The 6,541-nt window shown below is 37.4% G+C and overlaps 1 protein-coding gene across 1 annotated transcript in view; it reads right to left on the bottom strand.

Moving 5' to 3' along the window:
• Window positions 1-6,285, bottom strand: part of klhdc8a (kelch domain containing 8A) — a 162,633-nt gene extending 156,348 nt beyond the window's left edge. Inside the window, exon 1 of the mRNA XM_037975458.1 lies at window positions 5,677-6,285. The gene's annotated coding sequence lies outside the window, so the exon portion shown is untranslated. The remainder of the gene's footprint in view (window positions 1-5,676) is intronic.
• Between the last annotated feature and the right edge of the window lie 256 nt (window positions 6,286-6,541).

Raw genomic sequence — 6,541 nt, 5'->3', positions numbered from 1 at the left:
CCATGGGAAGGGGGACCCACGTATCCTCTTCGGGCTGTGCCCGGCCGGGCTCCATGGGTGAAAGCCCGGCCACCAGGCGCTCGCCAACGTGCCCCACCTCCAGGCCTGGCTCCAGAGTGGGGCCCCGGTGACCCGCGTCCGGGCGAGGGAACACTGTGTCCAATATTTATGTTCATCACAAGTATTTATATATTTTTATATTTTCTTTTACACACATTTTGTGATTATGTATTTATTTACATGTGAATGTATTTCATTTTTATTCTGGAGACTGTTTATGCAGAAAAGTTTGAAAAAAATACATTTGTTCTAATGTTAAATATTTGTTTGGCCAAATCAAATACTACACTACTTGAAAACAGGAGAGTTTCTGCTGCCATATTGGCCTCTCTGCTCGCTGTGTAAAGATAAACGGCTCCAGAGAGCCAGACTCAGCCATCTCCTCAATGTCGGCATAAAGTCTCGTTCAGACAACCTATCATGATATGAGGAAAGTTGCAGTATCTGGAATATGAACTGTTTTAATTCCACAACAGCAGGAGTATACATGAGCTGTATTCCAGCAACCACTATGGTAGCCTTACTAGGTCAATAAAGGTGAATCTCACAACAGTTCTCCTTTAAAATAAATTCATATTATGTTGTTTGGCTTTGAAGTTTCAGGGCTCGGTGGTTGCAGAAAGCGTACATGGTCATGTATTTTAAACTGAATGCAAAGTAGCTGTGAGTCATTATCAATCTTGTTGTTCAGTTTGTTCTTTGTGTTTCTTTATAGTTTAATTTTTGTGTTCCCTGTGTTTTAGATTATTGTATTGTCCCTGTGCCACTATCCACCTGCCCTCAGTTTAGTAGATTTCCAGTCAGCCTGCCACACTCACTTCACCTGTTTCTCATTACCTGTCAGACCCAGCTGTAACTCATTTTCCACTAACCCTCATCTCTTTATATTCAGTCTTTTGTCACTCACTTGCTGCTGGTTCATTGCTTTCCATTTTCTGGTTCCTGTTTGTTTGCTTATTGTTTGCTTTCTCTTTGTCTTGTTTGCTGTTAGTTTGATGCCGCAGCCAGATCCTCTCCTTGTGTCTCCAAGAAGTTACTTTTGTAAGTTTTGCTGCCTCATCAGCTTTTTGTTTTCTTTGTGTTATAATAAATCAGTTTTTAGTTTTCAATATAAATTTGTGCTCTAGGTTCATTTCACTCAACCCTGTTATCTCAATATACATTTTGAGAAATTACAGTTGCTGTTTTATGATTTAGTGTCTTTCTCTGTTGTCTTTAATTAAGTCCACTTTGGTTCAAACAGCAAATGATGGTATGATCGGACACTGATGTACCTTGACCTCAGAGTTCAACTCTAATGTCTTTGGAAGTTGTCCTGGGCTCTTTGGTTACTATATGTATTATCCATTTATTAAGTTTGTCGTCAGTTTTCCTCTTGCAGACACATCCAGGGAGGTTGGCCCCAGTCCTGTGGACATTGACCTTCTGAATAATCTGTGCAGTTGTAGTCACAAGAACATCAAGCTGCTTGAAGATGATCTTCTAGTCTGTATCTTTAACATTTTGTCAATGATTTTCTTTCTAAGCTCCTGAGACAACTCTGTCCTTAGCTTTCTGTGCTTCATGCTTAGTGTGGTACACACCATGATACCAAACAGCACAATGACTACTTTTCACCCTTTAAACAGGCAGACTGACTTATTACAAGAATGAAAACACCTGTGATGCTGATTATAGGACACACCTTAGTTTAACATGTTCCTGTGTTCAAAATATATATTTTTTTAGGTGTACCATCTTTTTGGTCAAGGTCAGTTTTCTTACGTTTTTAACTACTGAAAATATTTTTGTTTTTAAATGACTGATTTTAATTAGTTGATTTTCAGCCGATATTCCTTATCATTTTTGTCAGTTTCAAGTTACTTGGGGTTTTTCTTTCTTTAACGAAAGCTACAAACAAATTTGACTGTACATCTCAGATTATTTTGGCAGAGTCTCATTAAAATCTATTCAGTGATTTGAGAGATATTTTGCTACTGCTATAGACAAATAAGCACACAAACAGACGCAGGCAAAAACATTAACACCCTTTTCCCTTTGGCGGTGGGCAATAATAAATTGTAAAATAAATGGAGCCCAAACTTGGGTAAAGAGTGAAAACAAGTGGAGGAGGAGGGGAAGTTAACATCCATGAAGAGGAAGGGAGGAGACAGAAATGTCATTCTTCCTCCTCCACAGCCTGAGGCTGGACACAGGGGAGAGGGACGTGTGCAGTGAATACTGAGCACCTGACCTTTCCGATAAGGTCTGAAGGTCTTCATATTCACAGTCATCACTGTCAGGAGAACTGGAACAAGAGAGCCATCATCATCAATCACCATTTCATGGAATGGAACTGAGGAAGCTGGTGAACTGTAACAAATGGTGTAAACAATCCACTAACTTCAAACTTATAGAAGAAATGGAGTCTAAAGCTTCCAATAAAATCAAACTTTATGAAAGTTATAGTTATCGCCAAAGGCAAAAGCGCAATAATGTTGTTGCCCATGTCTCTGTGTAAGTTTGTTTGTTTGTACCATTAGCAATACATCTCATGAATCACTGAATGGATTTCAATGAAACTTTCTGAAATTAATCACTGAATGTAAATCTACAACTTTTGAAGCCAACTCAATTCAAGTTGGCTGCCACAGTTAAGCAATCTTAATAAAATGGCTATAACTCAGTCATTTTTACAGATTTAGAGCAAAGGTTTTGTGTGGTAATAGCTAAGCACTGTCCCTAACCCATACTTGGAGTAGAAAATATTGCAAAACATCTTTGTTTAAAACTTTGGCATTAACTATGCAGTCAACTCTGACTGTCTTTAAGCAAAAAATCTCATAAACCAAAGGACAGATTTCAGTGAAACTCTAAAGCATTTATTGGCTGCACAAGTACAACTGATTAACTTTGGGAGTCGACCTTTTGGGCAGCATGGCAGTTTAGTGGTTAGCACTGTTACCTCACAGCAAGGAGGTCCTGGGTTCAAGCCCTGGGGTCTTTCCGTGTAGAGTTTGCACATTCTCCTTGTGTTTGTATTGGTTTGCATGGTTTCCTCCCACAGTACAAAATCATGCATGTTTAGGCTGCCTTCAAGCCCAGCATGCTAATTGATTGGATGAGATGTATTTTCAAAAGTTTGCTAATAACTAATGGAGTCAACTGTGTCTTTCTGTGATCTTATGAACCACTGAAAGGATGTTATTGAAACTCTCAGAAAGTAGTCCCTGGATGTACATCTACAACTAATTAACATTTGGAAACACAAAAATAGGTAAAACCTTCTGAGTTTTACAGACATTAAGCTGAAAGTTGGTGTGATAGTGGCTGACCATTATCCCTAAGCACTATACATTGTGGAATATGTTTGATTAAAGCATTAGCATTAACTGTTGGCATCAACCATCATTCACAACAACTACTCTTTGTGCTAATAGATCATGTGAGATGCTGCATGAGAAAGCACAAAGTTGATTTCAAGGAGCTTTGACATAAATGGATATAACACTGTTCAACCACTATTCATGAAGATGTTGCTATAGTGTTTGAATGCACAAAATATGAAGAAATCCATTGCTATCAACTTGTAATGGTAGTTGGTCTGATCACTGAGCACAAGTAGCAAATTATGTGTTATTTGTGTTGCAGCTGAAATATGCCTAAGTCAGGTCAGACATCTGCCACAGATTCAAGTTTTGAATTCTGAGATAAATGGATCCAGGATATTTGTACTTGAAAATAATCACGGAATTTTTATGAACACTAGAGAAATCGTAGTTTCTGTGAAAATGCATTGTGAATACAGAATGTTAAAATGATTAACACATTTTATTTTTCCTTATTTTAGTTTCAGTTTCTAAAGTTAAAATTAGCAAAACAGTAGCTAAACATAGCAAAACAAATGTTAAAATTGGTGAAACAGATGGTAAAGATAATTTTGACAAAACACATGCTAAAATTAGATAAATTACCTTAAATTAGGAAAAATGTGTTAATGATACTAACAGTACTTAAAATTAGAAAAAAGAAACCTAAAATTAGTAAAACTGTAGCCTAAATTACCAAATCAGGTGGTAAAGCTACAATTAATAATACAATAGACTATAAAAGCAAAACAGCATAGAAAAGAAGCAAACCAGTAGTTCAAATTTATACAGTAGATGCTGAATTGACCAAAACATTTTTTTAAAAAGATAGGAAAGCTAAAAAAACATGCAAGATGAGCAAAACATACGGTAATGCTAAAATTTGCTTAATAGGCGCTAAAAGTTTAAAAATTGTGGCTAACATTAGCAAAACATATGGTAAAGATAAATTTATAAAACAGTAGCTAAACAAGATGTAAATGAAGCAAAACAGTAGCGTATGTCCATGCAACTTTTGCTGAAGTTAGCAAAACAGATGCTAAAGTTAAAATTAAAAAAGGAATAGCTGAAATTAGCAAAACGTTAGTTAAAAGCTAAAAGAAGCTAAATTATAAGTAGAAGGTAAAAGTAGCAAAATGATAACAAAAAACTAAAAGTGGCAGTAGCTAAAATTTAAAAGTGGCAGAAAAAGACAAAATCAGAGCAAGTATGGTAAAGCAGATTTCCAAGAGAACGATGTTTAGAAGGTATAACTATGTTGAAGATAAATTGATGGTATTCTATGAAATTACTTTTGCTGAAAATTAGAACTGGCAGCACGATGGATTAGTGGTTAGCACTGTTGCCTCACAGCAATAAGCAATGAATCTACAACTATTTAACTTTTGGAATTAACCCCATTTAAATGGCCGCCAAAGCTTTGTGAGATTACTGAACACGAAAATGGCTAGAATTTAGTCAGTTTTACAGATATTGAACTAAAAAAAATGGTGTTGTAGCAGGTGAGCATCATCCCAACAATTTCTGTGAAGGCTAATTGATCAAGCAAGATCTCATTTTAAAATTCTATCATTAACTACTGGAGTTAACTAATTATTATCGGTTTGCAAATATATTGTGATGTTAATGAAATTCTCAGAAAGTAACCATTGCATCTAAAACCTTTTAACTTTTGAGTTAATTAAATTCAAGATGGCCATATCAACTAACCAACCTCAGCAAACAAAGAAATTGCCATAATTCTGTCAGTTTTACAGATGTTGAGATAAAATTTTAAGTGGTAGTTGCTGGGAGTCATTCACAAGTACTAATAGAGGCATGAGATTTATGCATAATGTTGTTTTCAAGGTTTGACTAAAACAACTACATCTCAATCTTTTCTCATCAGAGGATGGTCTGGCATGAAAAGTGGCTTTCCTTTAACAAATGCTAGGCCTTTAATTATTTAAATCCTTGTAGCTCGAGTTTCTAAAAAGGTTCTTGAATAGTTTAAAAGTTGCTCTGAAGACTTTTAACCAGCAACCACATAATTTATGATGTGCCGAGCAATCCTTTTTGTAACCAAATTTGAGTTGAAACAAGTAAACAACAACAATGTAAAACCAAGTGTCATTTGTACAACAGTTCAGTGTGCCTCTACTGGGAGTAATTTTAAAGCAGACTGAAGTTCAGGGAAGCCCGTACAGCCGCAGCACATCGCGGCTACAGTATACCAGATGGAGCGGTAACCACGGTCCCGTTTCCCAGCCCTCGACCTGCAGCTACTTACGTTCTCCGTCTCCGTCGTCTCTTTTCTCGGCTACTGTCGCCTACGTTCCTCCCTATCTCCTCCTTCGGAAGGCGTGATGGAGTGAGGGACAAAGAGGCGGAGGTGAGCGACGTCCGGGCGGAAGAGGATGGGAGAGGAGCCGCGCAGAGCTGCCGCTGGAAGCTCCTGAGCGGTTACCGAGCCTCACATATCGCCATTATGTGGGTCAGGGATGAAGGCTTTCATTCCTGCCTGCGATGGTACGATCCGCGGAGAGCGGGAGAGAATGTTTGGATAGCCTATTTTTGGTCAGGACGAGAACACTGACACTATTTTAGAATGCGAATTGTGGGAGAGATGTGGCTCATTATGACCTGAAGCGGATGTTTCCTTCCTTATAGGGATTAGACTCAGGCCTGTGTCTCCACCCTGTCAGGAGAAGTTACAGTTTCATGTTTTTTGCCTTTATGTGTTTCCGTTTGTTTTTCAAAATATCTCATGAACCACTGATCGGATAATAACGAAACCCTCAGAAAGTAAGGATTAACCACAGCTCACTGACTTTTGGATCCAGCCTTATTCAAGATGGCTGCCACACTAATCTACGGAAGCGCATTGCTATCACGCAGGAAAAAAAAAAAATTAGAATGCTATCACGTTAAAATGTGATACTATCTTGTTTAAACGTGAAAGTGTCTTGTAAAACGTGATAGTATCTTGTTAAAATGTGATAATTACCTTCTTAAAACGTAATAATTATCTTGTTAAAACGTGATGCGTATCTTGTTAAAACGTGATAATTATCTTGTTAAAACGTGATGCGTATCTTGTTAAAACGTGATAATTATCTTGTTTAAACGTGATACGTATCTTGTTTAAACGTGAT

The sequence above is a fragment of the Kryptolebias marmoratus genome, linkage group LG4, assembly GCF_001649575.2.
Source record: "Kryptolebias marmoratus isolate JLee-2015 linkage group LG4, ASM164957v2, whole genome shotgun sequence".
In the NCBI taxonomy this organism is placed as follows: domain Eukaryota; kingdom Metazoa; phylum Chordata; class Actinopteri; order Cyprinodontiformes; family Rivulidae; genus Kryptolebias; species Kryptolebias marmoratus.
Note: the sequence above shows the minus strand (reverse complement) of the source record. Positions and strands in the feature narration are given on the sequence as shown.